Source organism: Peromyscus leucopus, chromosome 15 (assembly GCF_004664715.2).
Source record: "Peromyscus leucopus breed LL Stock chromosome 15, UCI_PerLeu_2.1, whole genome shotgun sequence".
NCBI lineage: Eukaryota > Metazoa > Chordata > Mammalia > Rodentia > Cricetidae > Peromyscus > Peromyscus leucopus.
The window spans coordinates 60,707,889-60,727,114 of NC_051076.1; the positions used below are offsets into that span (position 1 = coordinate 60,707,889).

The 19,226-nt window shown below is 40.5% G+C and overlaps 2 protein-coding genes across 4 annotated transcripts in view; one reads left to right on the forward strand and one right to left on the reverse strand.

Annotated features, from left to right (window-relative positions):
* Nucleotides 1–13,111, reverse strand: part of R3hdm1 (R3H domain containing 1) — a 135,074-nt gene extending 121,963 nt beyond the window's left edge. For both annotated transcript variants that reach the window (XM_028874950.2, XM_028874947.2), the window contains exon 1: nucleotides 12,933–13,111. The gene's annotated coding sequence lies outside the window, so the exon portion shown is untranslated. The remainder of the gene's footprint in view (nucleotides 1–12,932) is intronic.
* A 280-nt stretch (nucleotides 13,112–13,391) lies between these two features.
* Nucleotides 13,392–19,226, forward strand: part of Zranb3 (zinc finger RANBP2-type containing 3) — a 154,641-nt gene continuing 148,806 nt past the window's right edge. The window contains exon 1 of one of the 2 annotated variants that reach the window (XM_028874939.2): nucleotides 13,392–14,190. The gene's annotated coding sequence lies outside the window, so the exon portion shown is untranslated. The remainder of the gene's footprint in view (nucleotides 14,191–19,226) is intronic. The other variant, XM_028874940.2, reaches the window with a different exon arrangement.

The window sequence follows — 19,226 nt, forward strand, 5'->3', positions numbered from 1 at the left end:
GGAGTCTTGACTCTATGGTACCTGTCCACTAAAACTGTCATTTGAGATGTGGGTGGAGGCTTCCACGACACATTATTTTGTATCGTGTATGCCTGCAAAATCAGCATCATTTGGATAATGCTAATGTCTGATGTGAATTCGAGTAGTCCTCAAGCCCCCTTGGACCAGTGTAGCAAATCCTCTGTCTATATGACTGAACACCAATAAATACATGGGTGGCATTGTGCCAGCAGATAGCCCTGGAACTCTCTCCTTGGAGCAGTCTTTTAAATGAGTTAAAATCTTTACTTCCTTGCTTGCCATGAGTGGGGTATGGCCAATTTCTAAGATGTTTTCAATGAAAATTTTCTATTGTATCAATGTCAAATACTTGGCTTTCCTCCCTCCCCCACTCCCTGACTCCCACCCTTCGATTTTTCAAGACAGGGTTTCTCTGTGTAGCCCTGGCTGTTCGGGAACCCACTCTGTAGATCAGGCTGACCTCAAACTCAGAGATCTACCTGTCTCTGCTTCCCAAGTACTGGGATTAAAGAAAGGTGTGTGCTACCACCTCCTAGTTTACTTAGCTTCTTTTAATGGCTCTAATGTCTCTAACAACTATGCTCTCCTTGTCCACAACTTTAACCACACCTCTTTCCTAGTCAAACTCCCAAGTTTTCCAAATCGCACTGCTCTGCTTTTGTTTCTAAATTCAGACTGTAAGTAATGGTTAAAAGCAGCCAACACTAACCATACAGTGGCCTAAATGTTAGGCTACTCTCAATTTTCCTCACTGCATTTTCTGTCATGTTTAAACTCAGTTTCACACAAAGGTTAGGGGCACAAAGGAAATGCAGACAAGACATGAATGCTCTCTTGTCCAATTTCTAATAGAAGTCTTATTCTCATCTTAAACCTCATGAGAAGTCTTCACTCTTCACATTCATATCCACATTCTCATCTTCTGAACCCCCATCAGAATCACTCACTCAGCTTTTCGAGCCTCCACCAACACTGTCCCCAAGACCTCTGAACATATTGTCAGTTATTGATTGCAACAATCTCACTTCTTTAAAACTGATTTTCTGTTGTTAGTTAACTGTTGTGCTGCTGAGATAAATACCCAAGAAAACAACCTGAAAGAGATTTAGTTTGGCTCACGGTTTCCTAAGTTTTAGTCCATCTTTGTGGGGAGGGCATGGCAGAAGACAGCACATCATGGAAGGAAGAAAAGGAGAGTCAATGGGATGAATACACCTGTCTGTGAGCTGCTTCCTTCTTTCCCTTTTATTCCACCTGAGTACATAGCCGACTAGTCAGTGTCACCCACATTCAGTAATGGTCTTCCCCTCTTAATCCTTTTTGGAAATGTCTGCACAGTCATAATCACAAGTATGACTTACTAATACTAGGCATGTCTTAACCAAGTTGACAACCAGTATTAACATAGGAAATATTTTATCTCTCTATCTAGATCCTACATGCACAGGAGACAAACTATAATCTACATCTTGACCATGCTATCTATTAGAAGAAATCTTTTCAGGGGCTAGAATGGTGGATCAAGGCTTAAGAGCACAGGTTGCTCTTCCTGGGTTTAATTAAACACACAACCATCTGTAACTCTAGCTCTAGGGTCCAGGGGATCCAACAAGTGGTGCATAGACATATAAGCAGGTGAAACACTTATGCATATAAAATAAAATTTAAAAATTATTTCTGGGGCCGGAGAGATGAATCAGTGGTTAAGAGCACTGGCTGCTTTTTCCAAGGATCCAGATTCAATTCCCAGCACCCACATGGCAGTTCACACCTGTTTATAACTCTAGTTCCAGGGCTTCTGACACCCTCATACAGACACACATGCAGGCAAAACACCAATGAACAGAAAATAAAAATTATATATTAAAAAATATTTTCAGCTGGGAGGTGGTGGTGCACACCTTTAATCCCAGCACTAAGGAAGTAAGGCAGGTGGAACTCTGAGTTTGAGGCCAGCCTGGTCTACAAAGCAATTTCCAGGACAGCCAGGACTACACAAAGAAACCCTGTCTTGAAAAACAAAACAAGCCGGGCGTGGTGGCGCACGCCTTTAATCCCAGCACTCGGGAGGCAGAGCCAGGCGGATCTCTGTGAGTTCGAGGCCAGCTTGGGCTACCAAGTGAGCTCCAGGAAAGGCGCAAAGCTACACAGAGAAACCCTGTCTCGAAAAACCCAAAAAAAAAAAAACCCAAAAAATTTTCAAAGTATACATTTTGGATTCATATAGTTTATTGCATGCTAATTAAACCTTAAAAGTTGGTAACAGATTTCTCATTGGTCTAAAGAGTTTTTGGATAAAATATACTGTGTAAGTAATTATACTGAAGACAGTATATAGATTAGTATTATGGCCTAAGAAGAGCTGTTTGAATTCCTAGCTAATGCATAATCACAAACCAGTAACAATTCTGAGACACAGATAGTCATTTAAGTATGTGCCATTGTTTCTAAAAGGTAATCATTCAAATAAGAAAGTGTGAATGGCACAAAACAAATCTTTCCACAATAATCAGTGCATCAACAATTTTTAGTGCATTTATACTAAGTCAAAGTATTCTCTCTCAACAATAGTTATACAATTACAATAAAAAGAAAAAAGAAAGAAAACAAACAAACATACATCTGAAAACCCAGACAGGCAGATACCTCTATGCAAGTACAGCCATCTTAAAAAGTGCTGGGCTTGTCAGGTGGTGGTGGCACATGTCTTTAATCCCAGCCCTTGTTAGGCAGAGACAGGTTGACTTCTATGAGTTCAAGGCCAGCCTGGTCTACACAGTGAGTTCCAGGACAGCCAGGGCTACAGACAGAAACCCTGTCTCAAGAAAAAAAGAAAAGTGCTGGGCTTACAAATGACCCATGTCTAAGTATTACAAAACTCTACTGACTTCCATATAAAAAACAGTGATACCATTCTATATTCATTCTCTGATGGCTCAGAATCTAAAATTGCATCTTCTACCTATCTTCTGTTCCCCATTGATTCTTATTTCTTGCATATATATGAGGAACATCCTCTACACTCATGACTAGATGGAAAACATTGCTGAGCTCAGCTTTGCTCATGTCTTCTTACATGGCACCAAACCAAGATCACTATACTTTGCAAAAAATATTCTACTTTCTTCTACATATCACACATGCCCAGGTGGCGGCGGTGGCGGTGGCGGCGGCGAGCAGCAGCAGCAGCAGCAGCAGCAGCAGCAGCAGGCAGCAGCGCCGCACGCCTTTAATCCCAGCACTCGGGAGCCAGAGGCAGGAGGATCTCTGTGAGTTCGAGGCCAGCCTGGTCTACAAAGTGAGTTCCAGGAAAGGTGAAAAACTACACAGAGAAACCCTGTCTTGAAAAACCAAAAAGAAAAAAAGAAAAAAAAGAAATGTACTTCCTAAGAAGAACTATGCAATTCTGTTTTAGCTTTTGATATGTTCACACCCAGGCTGTAATTATATATGGAATACACATTCAAAATCCTGAGGAAACAGGTAAGAGTTATATAGACAACATCTAGATATCAAAGTCTACATAAAATCAACAATGGCCAATAAGCATATACAAAGCTATTGGACATCTTTACCCTGTAGACAAATATAAATCAAAATAAGAAGATACCACTATACATCTACTAGCACAATTAGCATGATTATATTTAAAATAAGACAGATAACAAGAAATTGATGAATGCTGCAACATGAGTGAACCCTGAAAACACACCAAGTGAAAGGTGTCCACATATTGTGCAATGCTATGTACATATGATAACTAGAACAGACAAATGTGAGACAGAAGGATTCCTGCTTATGCCAGGCTAAGCTGAAATGGTGTGTGTGTGTGTGTGTGTGTGTGTGTGTGTGTGTGTGTGTGTGTGTGTATGTGTGAACCTCTGATGAGTACAGGGTTTCTATCTGGAACAATGAAGAGGCTACAGTTGGATTGTGGCTATAGTTATATAACCTATGAATATACTAAACCCGGTGAGTTGTATACTTCAAATTCATGACTCTTACACTATGTGAATTATTCCCCAAAGTTGTTTAAAACAAGAAAATCTATACTGGCCAATCTCAATATATTTAATGTTGCATTATACGCAAACTCTTTTAACTTGCTGTGTAACCCTGGCTCACCTGGTACTCACTATACAGCCTTGGTTGGCCTTGAAATTTCCATCAATCTTCCTGTTTCATAAGAAACATTATGAAAAGGGAATCAAGTACTGTACTTCATTTCATAATGAAATCTAGTGAGTTTCTTCCAGTTTGGATGTACTTCAGTTCACAAAGACTCTCAAACATGAAAATTATCTAGATAACCAAGAAAAGTATTCATGGAAGGGATGCGAAGCACTGGTTACAATAAACCAGTTATTAAAATGTTCTATTTCAGCCAGGTACAATGGCATGACCCTGTAGTGTGTATGTGTGTGGGAGGGGTGGGTAACAAGGATTGCTTGCACTCAGAAGCTTAAGATCAGCCTGGACAACAGAGTGGACCTTTTCTCACAGAGTGGAAAAAGAACAAAAACAAAGCTGGGGACCTAGCTCAGTGGCAGAGTACTTGCCACCATACACACTACTCTGGGTTTGATCTCCAGCACTACCAAAAACAAGTAAAATCAAAACATCAAAAAAAAAGCCTTACTTCTTTAAACTTAAGCTTTTTACACTTTCATATTTTTATTTATTTATTTATTTAGGTTTCTGCAGACAGGGTTTCTCTGTGTAACAGCCCTGGCTGTCTTAGAAATCCCTTTGGAGACCAGGCTGGCCTCAAACTCAGAGATCCACCTGCCTCTGCATCTTGAGTACTGGATTAAAGGTGTGGGCCATCACACCAGGCTTCAATTCTTTTTAAATAGCAACATCCAGTTCACAACTTTTAAGAAACTATTTTTAAAGTCATTACAGTTACCTCAATAAGAAGGGCCAAGTAATAAACTATTGGTGGTTTTGGTGGTTTTTGAGACAGGCTCTTGCTATGCAGACCCAGACTGGCCTCCAACTTGGAATCCTTTTACTTCAGCCACCTGAGTCTTGGAATTAATTATAGGCACATCTCCATGCCCAGTTGATCTAGTTTTTAAGTGCCCAAATCTCTACCAATGTCCTTCAAAACCATCTTTTAACAACCATACCATCTAGAACCAGCATTTGGGGCTTGATTAAGTACCTAGCACCAAGTAACCAGACTGACTTTCTCACTCTGTTCGAGTTATGATTGGTTGACTTACAGTGTGAAGATTTTGCACTAGCTCATTAATATAAAAGACACAGGCACACTTTCATAACTGTTGCAGTGTACACACTCCTTTTTCATGTATGTGTGCTCACCCCTCCCCTTTGTGACAATACTGTCCTGTTATGTAGCCAGGCTTGCCTGAAATTCTAGATCCCCAGGTGACAAAGTGCTAGGATCACAGTGCTGGCATTAAAGATAGTGACATACCCCTGGTTAGGCTTTCTTAGTTCACAATGCTGAAATCTCTTCTATTGGGATTTGTAAATGTGCACAGATAAAACCTCTTTACTTAATAGCCTGAAATTATTTCTCAGTTATAGCATGGACATGTTATGCTAACTTTGCTATTTTGTAATTACCAGAACTGAACAGCTCAGATTCATTTATAATCTTGTTGGGTTTTTTGTGTTGATGGTGGTAGTTAATTGGTTTTTTGAGACAGGGTTTCTCTGTGTATCCCTGGCTGTCCTGGAACTTACTTTGTAGACTAGGTTGGCCTTGCACTCACTTAGATCTGTCTGCCTCTGCCTCCAGAGTACTGGGACTAAAGCTGTGTGCTACCATGCCTGGTTTATAATCAGTTATTAATACTAACAAATGAGCTGTCATTTTCTTATAAAATAAGCATTTATCTTCAATGTAATACTGAATGAAAATCTAAAGCTTAGTGAATCAAATAATAAAACCCATTTTCAAATCAGGTTAGGAATTGTTTTTGGCATGCCACTCAAATTAAAAAAGCAACAGAATCAGAAAGACACATTTCCTTGAACTCAATGAGCAAACATGTTCACCTCAAACCTCACAGTGTAACAGACAAAATCACAATTACACATGACTTGGCTAAGTATGAAACTGCTATGTTCAAATGCAAAATAATGTGGTTTAATGCCTACTCCAAAATACCTGTAATATCCTAATTGATTATCAAATCAAAGGTGAATGAATTTTGAAGCTGTCCCTTGCCCTTTTTGTATCATTCTCAAAAGAAACAAACCACCATTTAACAACAACAGCAAAACAAGATTGTAGTATACTGAATACAGTGACTCTTTAAATTAGGTACATGAAAAATCTACTCTACACTTAAATGGCCCTAAATAGCTGTGCTTTTGGAGTATTCTAAGTGCTTTTCATAGTTTCATTTCCTACTTTGATTTGTCTTTTCCTGTTGCTAGTGTTCCTGCAACAAACAGCCTTTCATATTTCTAATTTTTGTTTCTGACCTTGCAAGAGGAAAACTTAACTTACCTGCCTAGTGAATCTCTTCAACCTAGTGCCATGATATTGGCTAGAAAAACATTTAACGATAGCAGCGAATATTACTTTGCAGCACAACAGGTTCATTCTTAAAACTAAATATTGGGTAAATCAGAAATTACCTCAGCTACCTAGCTATAAAAGAACTTTAAAGTTTGCATGATATGCCAGCCATTTATTCACTAGTAAGGTAAGTTTTTTTTTTCTCTCTGCCTTAAGTAATCTAAATGATAAAATGTATAGACAATGGGAGCAGTTTTGAAGAATATTAATATTTAGCTGTATGCAATTGGTACTTCTAAGAACAGTGTTTACAAAGTCTGGAATAATAAAACATGAAGTTTGGGTCAGTGAGATGGCTCAGCAGATAAAGGTGCTTGCTGCCAAGCCTGTTAACCAGAGTTTTATCCCTAGGACCACTAGGATGGAAAGAGAATCAACTTCTGAAAGTAGTCCTCTGACCTCCATGCTTGCACCACAGGAAGTACCACACCCATATAAACAACAAAAATGTAAAACAACATCAAACAAACCATAAAATACCTTTGGAGTTTAATTTTGAAATATTAACTAGTAACCTTGCCTCCACTATATTCTAGGGTAAAGAAAAGCACAGACTAATTCCTGAAATGACTTATACTTGGTAAGCTTACCAATAAAAATCATGCAATAAACTAAACAAAACATATGAAGAAATCTTAACAGATGGCATGTGTTTAAAAACAGATATGTTGCCTGTAAAATGATGAGAACATATATATATTTAACTTTTAAATACTTACAGGTTCACAGGAAATTGAAAAAATAGTATAGTAAAGTCTAAAATGTACCATTCATTTAGTTTCCCCTAATACCATTATAGGAATATCTTTTACTATCAAAGCTAAGATGTTGCTTCTTATTTAGTTTAAAATCTTACTCAGTTGAGGCCAGCCTGGTCCACATGGTGAATGTCAGGCCAGCCAAGGGCTACATAGTGAAATCCTGTTTCAAAACCACAACTCCAAACCAAAATAACAAAACAAAACCACACTCAAGACTTTACTTATCTGAGAATGTAGTGATGTGCAATTTTATTAAATGTATAGGTTTATGTAACCAACAACCACCACAATCAAGATATAGAGCTGTTTCATCACCACACACATCCCCATCATCATCATCATCATCATCATCGCCATCCTAATTTTCTCATTTCAAGAATGTTACATGAACCAAACCATATGGTATGTAGCCTTTAAGATTTTTTTTTTAAAGTTATATTTTTCTTTGGGATATATCCAAGATGTTGCTGTACCAATAGCTTGCCCCCTTTATCTATATGTAGTATTCCATGCTTAGGTGCTATGGATACATCAGTTTACTCAGTGAGGGAAGGGCATTGGGATTATTTCCAGAAAACAACCACCACCCAATTACTTCTTTTAAACAACAATTCTATAATATATAAGTTCATTTTTTAGGATAAAAAGGGGTGGTGGTGGCTAACACTCATTTAAGCTATTTCTCCCAGAAAGCTATATATGCAGAAAATTGTAATTTTACATTAAAACTATTCATTTTATTCTTTATATTCTAGATCACCCCTTAGTATGATGACCACCGTATCAAGAAGAACCTGCAGTTGATTAAACGTCTACCTCAAATTGCAAGGTGACACCTGAGTGCAGTTATGGAGCCCCTTTCATGTAGAAGACAGGTAGTAGAGCTAACTGCACAACCAGTCTACAAAGGCAGCTTCGATCTGTCACTCAGTAAACCAGCACTGGCGGAAGTCAAATGGCAGAACTTTCCTTGCATCAGACATCAGACAGTTGCCTCTCAAGGTCAGGAATACAAACAATTCCTCGATTTTAATTTCTTTTGGAAGGCAATGACAACAAGTTGTGGATGACATAAGTGAAGAAGACCAAGAGCTACCCTTTTAGAATGCTAAATGATCTAGTATTTGCAGAGTAAGAGGCTCAAAATGTACAATTTGTTTAGAGAAGTGAGCTTATGGTCAAAATTAAGAGTCACGGCGGCTGGAGAGATGGCCCAGTAGATTAGGAGAACTGGCTGCTCTTTCAGAGAAACTAGGTTCAATTCCCAGCACCACATGGCAGCTCACAACAGTCTATAACTCAAGTTCTAGATGATCTGATACCCTCCTCTGACCTCTGAGGGCACCAGCATACAAGAGGTGCACAGACATACATGCAGACAAAACATCCATACACCTAAATTAGCAATAAATAATTTTTTAAAAGTCACAAACCTAACAACTAACAAAGCAAAGAACAAAGTAAAATGTAAGGGAATGTTAAATTTAACAAATATGAAGACTAACAACAGGTAAGCAGAAAAAAACCTGGAAAAATCAAACTGCTGGGAAATTCAGGCAGAAAACTAGCTTTGAGCCATGATTTAGTATCTTATTTCATTTGTCCATCGGTGACTAATTAAACTACATTTTGAAGATTACACATATTCATATGTGAGCTAACATCAGATACAAGCACATTTGTTTAATGTGTCCCTTATATGAGGACCAAAGTTAATTTGATAGAAATTTTATTTTTGTTATTTGATGCATGGTACATGTCTGTATTACTAACAAAGATTACAGTGAGCCCCAAGGATTAAGTGAAAGGCAATTCAATATATTTTTTTAAGTTTATCCTGGGAAAAACTGACACATTTCTTTTTCTTTCATCTGCCATGTCAATTTAGTTACCTAGAGCTGTAAATACATTATTCTTCTTCCTCTAGGCAAGAGTGACTATAGAAACAGAGCATTGGTTCTGTGGTTTGTAACAAGAGCAATCTAAAAATTTCATTCCCACTTGTAACCACACCTCTATAACATATGAATGCTGGACATTTTTACAATAGTTCACTAGTGTTAATAAGGAAGTTTTCTATTCAAGTAGGAACAGTGTATTACAGACCCATTAGTCTTTAGCATGATTTATGTAACACTTAAAAAAATTTATCAACTCTTACTACACATCCTTACTTTTGAGAATTAAAACTTAATATTAACCCAAATGGCTATAACTGGATTTTTCCAGAGACTCAGTTTCCCTGTGTAGCCCTGGCTGTCCTAGAACATGATCTGTAGACCAGGCTGGCCTCTAACTCTGAGATCCATTTGCCTCTGCCTCTTGAGTGCTGGGATTAAAGGTCTGTGATACCACCACCCAGCTATAACTGGATACTTTAAAACACCAATTTAAAAGAGTGTTTCTTCTGTTACTTGGTAAATCCCTTAGAGAAGCAACCAAGTGCCATCTGACTGTTGAGATGCTGTCAACCTTGGCTACTATTGTCAGCAACACTTCAGGATATAACTGTTTGCATGCTCATCTTAAATGACCTCAACTGTACAAACTCCAAGGACAGACACCTTTATGTGTGAAAACCCACTATATTTTCAAAAACGTTTGGGAATGAAAAGAACATGTTATTTCAAAGAAAAGAAACACTCAAAGACTGCCAACAATGGGTTACAACTAAAGAGCAAGGATTTAGCTTATTGGTAGAATACTCGCTAGCATATGTGAAGTTGGAGGTTCAATCACTGACAAAAACAACAAAAACCCCAAAACCAAACCAACACACTTCAAGAGCACACAAAGCAACAGTCTGGTATGGTCACATCAATTCAAATAACTTGTTCAATCTTAACTTTGTATCAAAGAATCACTTGCCTTCTCTGGTAGCACAATGACTAAGATAGCAACTGTAAACTAGTTCTTGAAACATATTGACTAAGTCAGATGATCTTACAATACTTAACTATCACAAAACACAATAAATTGTTATTATGGGTAATGTATTTGAAATACATTCCAAATACAGAAATTCTACACATAAGGAAAAAAAAAAATCTTGCAAAAATTCTCTTAGGTACCCAATGACCAATTTCTCATGCTGTTTCTGCTTTAAAAAAAAAAAAAAAAAAAAAAAAAAAAAAAAAAAAAAAAAAAAAAAAAGACTAGAGGCCAGCAAGATGTCTTAGTGCAAAAGGGCACTGACTGGGCCTTCAAATCTGACTGCTTGAGTTCAGTCCCCGAGACCAACATGACATAAGGAAAGAAATGATTTCTGCAAATTGTACCACTGTCCTCTAACCTCCCAAAATGTGCTATGGCACTTGTGTGCCCCCACCTTACTTAAATGTAATAAAACAAAAATGGCTATTTTAGGCGACTGTGTATATTAACACTACTACTACAATACTCAACAGCAGAACAGATTTTGAGGCTGCAATAATACCCTGGGCACATGAACAACAAATTCATTCTCTAAATATGAAAATAAATGAGAAAACAAAAATTAAATTTAATGTAACAAAATATATACGTATGAGATACAATCACAGTAGCTTTACATACTCTCTCTCTAGGCCTCACAACTCCATAGATTAAGCATTACCCTTTCCCATTATACAGGTAAGGAAACCTCACGGAGGCTCATGAAAGGATCCCAAAACTAGTAAAAGAATGCAGTCCCCTGTATTTTCATCAATCCTTCCCTGCAAAGAATTCATGATACCTAAAAATATAATTACATAAATTACCAATTAATTACCAAGTTTGGGGGAATATTCTAGGCAACATATGCTATAAGAACTTCATGGAATAGCTAAGGGAACTTATCTCCCAAAGCCACACTTAAAATAACAATAACAACACATAACCAGATTCCTTCTTGATCCAAATTAATGGATCTATTTCACTTTGGTATCTACTTGCATTATTTTGAGAATATGGCAGGTTCCTAAGTTACTATAGACTTCTCCTACCCTAAATAGTCTATCAGTCAAAGAACAGACTTTTTTTTTTTAAAGAACAAATGTTTACTCTAGAAACTAGTAAGTCTTAGAAATGAGGTGATCTGTAGCCATGGCTTTTACAGATTACTGGATCCATTAAAGTCATATTCTCCTAGGCCAAAAAGCAGAGTGGAACTTGAAAAGATAGGCACACTATCAAAACCTGATGCAATTACAAGAAAACTCCCTAAAATATAAAGAAGAAAAATTTTGGGAATGACGTTTGTTCAGTTAAATGTGTAGCTACATGAACCTTACCGATCAAGTATTGCAAAAAGGGTCTTCCAGGGCCGGGCGGTGGTGGAGCACGCCTTTAATCCCAGCACTCGGGAGGCAGAGGCAGGCGATCTCTGTGAGTTCGAGGCCAGCCTGGTCTACAGAGTGAGTTCCAGGAAAGGCGCAAAGCTACACAGAGAAACCCTACCTCGAAAAACCAAAAAAAAAAAAGAAAAAGAAAAAAAAAAAGGAGTTTCTTTAGCTGGGTGGTGCTCTGGCTCGACTTTAATCCCAGCACTTGGGGGGCAGAGGCAGGGGGATCTCTGTGAGTTCATGGCCAGCCTGGTCTACAGAGAGTTCCAGGACAACTAGGACTACACAGAGAGACCCTGTCTCCAACACCTACCACCACCACAAAAGGTGGGTGGTGGGATTTTTTAAACTCACCCAGGCAAACTATAACCTTAGTGTTGAGGTATATGTGCTTGTGCGTATTCATTCATGCTGGAAGTTCTTTTTTTCTCCTTCAGGAATTCAACATTTTCATTTAGTAAGCCATACTGTTTTGGAAGATACCTCTTCACCTCTAGCTAGTTTAGGATTTAGGAGACTTGCTATCTCTGGACCCAATTCAGAGGGGTCACAACAGCCAGACCCAATTTGTTTATCTATAAAAGCAAGTTCAAACAACAGTGACACTATCTTGCACGTAATAACCACCAAAAAAGAAAAAAGAAAAGAAAAAAAAAAAACTTCCAACACACGGGGGTGGAAACGGGGGGAGGGGAGTGAACAACATAACGTCCCTGTAAAACCATCAGCGACCAAGGCTCTGACAGTCATTCAACTTTCTTGCTAATTTCTCCACTATGTTTTTTTTCTGGCAGCATAGGCACGACATGCTGTTTCCTTTTCGGTGTGTGTGTGTGACAATTCCCCGAAGCGGGGGCTAGCAGCCATGGGCATCTGCGCCGGGCCCCGGAAAACCAGTTCCGTGAACGGCCCCAGCTCCAGCCCGGCCTGGCTGTGGCTGCTTCTCCCCTCGGTCCTCCCCGGATCTCCAGGGCTCCCGAGAGCAGCCGCTGCATCAGGGACGCTCGGGGAACCTGTCCCCAGTTCCCCCGCTAGGCCTCAAGGGGTTGGCGCTGCACATGGCCCCCGGCGAGGCGGCGGGCACAGCGCGGTGGAAGCGGCGGGCGGGCTCGCCTCGGAACCCCAGGGCCCCCGGAGGGCTGGCGGGGAGGGACGCTGTCTCCTCAGCGCGTCCCTCCCCGGCTGCCTCACTCTCCCGCTCCGTTAGGGCTACCGGTCGGCGAGCGGGGGAGGGGAGCGAGCGCGTTATTCCCGGGACGCCGCGGGGGAGGGGACGGCATCGCTTACCCGCGTTACTGAGGAGAAGGAGCAGGAGGAGGCGGCGTGAGCGCGGCGCGGCGGGGCGACGGCGGGGCCGGCTGGTTGCAAGGAAGAGTCTCACGGAAGGGAATTAACCCCATCACCAGCCCGGACACCGGCTCCAGCGGCAGCCGCGGCGGCAGGATCCCGCCCCTTCCCACCACGCACTAGCCCCGCCTCTCCGTTCGCGTTGACGGGTAGCCGGCTCCCTCATAGGCTACATGAACACTGAGTGACACAGACCTGATCCAATCAGAGGTTGAAGAACCCCTCTCGCTCCGCCCTATTATCACTGCGGGGCCGCGGGAGAACGGGGCTAAATCTATCTCCACCCCCAAAAGAGAAAGAACCAATCCCTGACAAGCAATCGTCCTTGAAGGACGCAAAAGACGACCAATGATGGGGCTAGGAGGACAGCCATTTTGCCCACTTGTGAAAGAACCACCTTTTCCCACGAGTAGGACCCTGAGGCAGTCGAGTTCCGGGAGGTTTTAATCACTGGAGATATGGAAGACAACTATATTCCTTCAGGGAATATTTGTAGCGCTTCTAAGGATGAAAGGGGGATTTTGTCCTTCATGTGGGAGATGTGGGGAAGGCTCTAAGGATGTGGCTCCTCCCCTTAGCGGTAACGGGTTCCAAGCGGAACACCTGGTCTCTTCAGTCTTAGTAGTGGAGGGCAGGACTACTGAGTACTTTGGCTAATGGAACTACAGTTCCCAAGATGCTTTGCGACCCCTGTAACATTTTCCTCCACTTGCTTCCTGTTGCATCTCATGGGAATTGTAGTTCTTGAGAGGTTACCATGCGCCCTTCTTGTCCAGATGGGTAGGGGGAAAGTTTTGAGTAATTTGGATTTATGAACGAGGTCCCAAGGTTCTAGTCAGGTCTTCTCGCATCACTTAAGGAGGATCAAAAATATAAAAGAAGGGTAGGGAGTTTTCTTGGGATACCACAGGGTTTTAGAGTGCTGGTATTTGAACTCTCCCACTGTCAGGTCATGCCAACGTCACTTCCGCTTAGGTGCGGACACTTGCAAAAAGCTTGGCGGGAGTTGGAGATTCTGAAGCTAGGGCACCAGTTTTGGCGGTCTGGGAGTTCTGTGTAGGTAGGGCAAGAGATGGCAAATTGAATATACTTTAATTGCGTTTTAAGAAAAGAGTGGGTAAGAGTCGGGCTTGGTGGCTCATGCCTGTCACAGCAGGAAGCCGAAAGATCGCCGCGATTTCTCAGCCTGCGCTACAGAGTGAGTTTTAGAACAGTGGGAACTACAGTATTGACCTTGTCTAAAATACACAGAGACAGACAGAGAGAGAGACACACACACAGAGAGACAGAGAGAGAGAAATGTGAAACGGCATGGGTGTAATTCTCGAACCCTTAATGTAATTTCCTATCCTGCTTTTATTTCTGCGGACCCAAGGTTTCGTATCAGATCCGCTCACGAGTAGATTGCACCTCTTTTGAGTTTGTAGAGGACACTTTAATTTGTTTTTATCCACTGTACGGGAAGTAGCGTGGGTTTGTAGACTGGAAGGACTTGGAAGTCCTGAGCTAATTCCTCCTATTTATACAAACACTCTCCAGAGGTTGCCTTTAAAGGAAGAAAGCTCAGGGTTGTTAGTCTAATGGAATGATCCTGTTGCCATTCTCTCTTTGAGTAACCCGTCTATCATATTAAGTGGCAACCAGGTGACACTTGTAATACTCCAGTGACAAAAAGACATCATCAAAAAAGGCTTCAGAATTCACAATCTAGTAAACTTATCAAATGAGGCATTGATTGATTGATCACCTCAAGCCTGATGCCCCTCAAAGTCTCTTCCATACTTTTTATGGAAACTTTGTCTTACAACTTTTCTTGTAAATATTTATTCAACATTTACACTAGTAGTGAGTATACCACATTTAAAGAGTTCAACAGTGCCCAGAAAGGTAATTTTCTTTAAAGGAGTGAGGAAGAGAAAGATGAAACTAAACTAATGTTACTTGGTCTTTTAATATCTCCCTAAATCCAGCATCTTCATAGTCATGTTTTGTGTGTTGATTTGGTTTCCTCTTTGCTTTTTACTTTTAGATTTAAAAACTATGATTGTCTATTTCCGTTATTTTTATTGAAGTATTATCAAGTCTGTGTCCAGTACTAATAAAGAGTTGTTTATACACCACGTGGATGAAAACACCTAACTAGTGCAATTCTAGATGCAGAAATAATCTGTAACTGGCCGAGAGCCAAAGCAGTCTTACTTTCTCTTTCTTAAGGAAAAAAAAATTGTCTTTGCTTTTTAATGAAATACTTTTGCATGGGAGGGTGCTTGTGTGTGAGCTAATGAACTCCTCACCTCCTGTACAATATACATATTAAGCAGAAGGCACCACTGAGCTGCATCATTCCCATCGTGGACTTAGAATTTCCAGTGATGTTTAGCATTATGATCCCTAAATACTTAGTTTGGTTTTTTGGTGTTTTTTTTTTTTTTCATAAACTCTTCCAGAGTTAATCAAGTCAATAAGTAGTAATAGTAACAATCATATTACTAAGTGTTTTATCTGAGCCAAAAATCAGTTAAGTGTATTTACATATTTCCTGTGCCACATTTGTGGTTTATTTTCTTGTTGTTGTTTGGGTTTTTTTTGTTTGGTTTGGTTTTTTTTTTTTTTTTTTTTTTTTTTAGTTTAGTTTTTTTTGTTTGTTTGTTTTGTTTTGTTTTTGGTTTTGAGACAGGATTTTTCTCTTTGTAACAGTCCTGGCTGTCCTAGAACTCACTTTGTAGATCAGACTGGCCTTGAAATCACAGAGATCCTCCTGCCTCTGCCTCCAGAGTGCTGGGATTAAAGGTGTGTGACACCAAAGCCCAGTTCTGAGTTTTATTTTTGAGTGCTGGAGACAGACGGCCTTGCATTTGCTAGGTATGTACTCTATCATTCATTGTTTTACATCCTCAGCCTTGATATTGTTTAATAATTGAAGAAATTAGGCCGGGCGGTGGTGGCGCACGCCTTTAATCCCAGCACTCAGGAGGCAGAGCCAGGCGGATCTCTGTGAGTTCGAGGCCAGCCTGGGCTACCAAGTGAGCTCCAGGAAAGGTGCAAAGCTACGCAGAGAAACCCTGTCTCGAAAAACCAAAAAAAAAAAAAAAAAAAAAAAAAAAGAAATTGGGGGTCAGTAAGTGCAATAAGACTTTAAAGTCGGTCTCTGTAGAAATGGCTCAGCAGTTAAGAGCACTTGACTACTCTTCCGGAGGTCCTGAGTTCAATTCCCAGCAACCACATGGTTGCTCACAACCATCTGTTATGGGATCAGATTCCTTCTTCTGGCGTGCATGAAGACAGTGTGCTCATATGCATAAAATACAAGAATAAATAATCTTTAAAAAAAAAAAAAGACTTTAAAGTCTGACCCCTTAGGCAGGACAGCTTGAAGCTGAGATAAATATCCAGGTCTGTTTGATTTTTCAGCCCTAAACCATTGTTTCTCAAATGTTTATGAATTATAGAGTTCTGCCTTCCTGTGTCACCAGAGTGCTGGGATAAAAGGTCAAAGGCATCACCACCCTGCCCAGCAGAAAGACACTGTTTTTGTTTTGTTTTATTTTTTAAAGATTTATTTATTTTACATGTATGAGTGCATGTATGTATGTACACCACTTACATGTATGTACACTTATACTTAGCTTACCTGTAAGAAGGCATTGGATCTCCTGAAACTGAAGTTCCAGATGATTGTGAGCAGCTGTGTAGGTGCTGGGAATCCAACCTGGGTCCTCTGCAAAAGTTGCCAATTTTCTTAACCACTGACCCATCATGTCTCCAGCATCTCAAGAAAGACCTGCTTTAATGGAATGCCACTGCTTTATTTAAAGTTCAATGGGTTGACTGTGACAATATCACTGTCACTTTTTATAGCTGCCTGTATTCCAGGGTGTCGCTCAAATGTAATCTATTTCTTCCTAATGGCTATTTACAGTTTCCAGTTAGTAAATTTTTTTGTTACCACAGTGAAAGCATATAACAAAATCTACCATCTTAAGCGTTCTTACATGTGGACATTACAGTGTATTAACCATTTGTATCTCGTTATACAATACAGCTGTAAAATGTTTCTGTCTTACACAACTAAAACTCTGCTTTCGGTCTTCCCTGACCCCTTGCTTTCTGTTTCTAAGAGCTTATCTTAAAATACCTCATATAAAGTTATACATTTCGTGACTAGCTCATTGAACTTAATGTCTCCAGGGTCAGTCATGTAGGATGTGGTAGGATTTCCTTTGCAGGGCTGAATCCTTGGTACTTACAGGCCACACTTGGTAAAGGAGTTCATCCGTTGGTAGGCATTTAGGTTGGTTTCCCCTCTTGGCTTTGGTGGTCAGTGCTGCAGCTAACTAACGTGGAAGTGCAAATTCTTTGTATATGTGTGTGCACAGCTAAACTGCAGATCTGCGTGGAGACCAGAGCTTGGCCTGTGGTAGTCGGTTCTCTCTTACCACGTGGAGCTCGAGATCGAACTCCAGGCCGTTGGGCTCAGCAGCAGGAATTTTACCTCCTGAGCCGTCTCGCCTGCCCAGCGTTTTGAAAGTAGGTTCCGCTGCAGAGCCTCTGTGATTCCTGAATTGTTCTCCAGAAGAAAGATTTCCACTTTCTTTACTATAGGACTCTTTGAGAGAACCTGCTTCCCAGTTCCGTGTGGGTTTGTGTATGTGTGGTATGCAGCTGCAGCCCCTCGGGTGGGTGCATGTGGAGACTAGACTTTCACTCTGGGGTGTCTTCCCCAATCTCTACTCCACCATGCTTTCTGAGACACTGTCTCTCACCAGAAGCTTCCCCTATCAGTTCGACTGGCTGGCTTGGGAGCCTCCAGGACCCTATTGTCTTTGAGGCACCCCACCCTAATTTTAGATGGGCTCTGGGAGTCTGAATTCAGGTCCTCCAATTTGTGCAGAAAACATGTTACCCACTGAGCCATGTGCTGAGCGTGCGCCCCCCCCCCCCCCCCCCCCCCCGTTCCCATCTCTTTTCTCTGTCTAGTCTGATTGGAAAGGGGTGACTCATTAATGCAGTTTGTATCTCTTTGAACTCACTGAGGCTGAATATGCTTTATATGTATGCTGCCCGGTGATGGCTAGTTTCTTTTAAATAGACTGTTGCTATAAAGGCCTAGCATCATAATTTTAAGGAAATACTTCAGTTTATTTCGGTTTGTCACATGCTTGGGGAAGCTTTACTCACATTTAAAATTTTCTTTTTAACTTTAAATGCTGTTTTTCCCAAAATGAATTTAAATTACTTTAGTTTTCAAATCTGTTGTCTTTTCTTTTATAGTGTCTATCTCCTCTCCAGTACACACGCAAAAATGTATTGTTAAATTTTTTTCCATATTTTATAGTTACTTATATTGTTCTTTGGTGTAAAGTACAAAATTGGGATCATTTGGTGAGGTGCTGGGGATTTAACACTGAGCTTCTGCTTTCTTTCACTGAACTAGCTTTTCATCCTGTTTCATTTTTCTGATGATCTCAAGTAGCTCAGGATGACCTTGAACTCTGTATGTAGCTGAGGCTGACCTTGAACTCCTGATCCTTCTGCCTCCACTTCCCTAGTACTGGCATTACAGGCACATGCTAGGCACTCCTTAAATATTGTCAGTTATCTGGAAGCAGTGTTGTAGAATGGACAAGTTCAGACTTTTACATCAGACCAGCATAAGTCCTGGACTCAGAACCAGTCAGTTCTAAGACTTGTGTGAATTGTTTATTAGCTCAGAATCTCAGTTTTATCATGCAGATAACAATAGTTTGTGGGCCAGTGAAATGGCACAGTGGATAAGGGCACTTCCTGCCAAGGCTGAGGACCTGGCTTTCGTCCCCAGAATTTACATGGTGGAAAGACTCCCCAAAATTCTCTGATCTCTACATGGGTGCACGGTCCTCTCAAGGACGGGGACGGACACACACACACACACACCATGGGATAAATAAATGTAAAAAAAATGCTTTGTAAGTTGCTTTGAGAATTTAGGAGCTGTTATAAATTTTTTTAGCATAGTGCCTCCATGGAAGAGAATATCCAATAAGTGGAAGTTGGTGTGGCGTTGATGGTATGTTAGTGAGTATAACTGAGTATAGCTGCCTTCCAATAAATGGGAGTTCTTCTGTCATTCTTCGGAAAACAGTTGCCTATGGAATGAAAGGTGTCTTTGCTTTTAAAGTAATTGATATTTGATATGGCAGCTTAAGAAACCTTGTGATAAGCGAGTCAGAAAATATTATGTAATGTTATATTTAT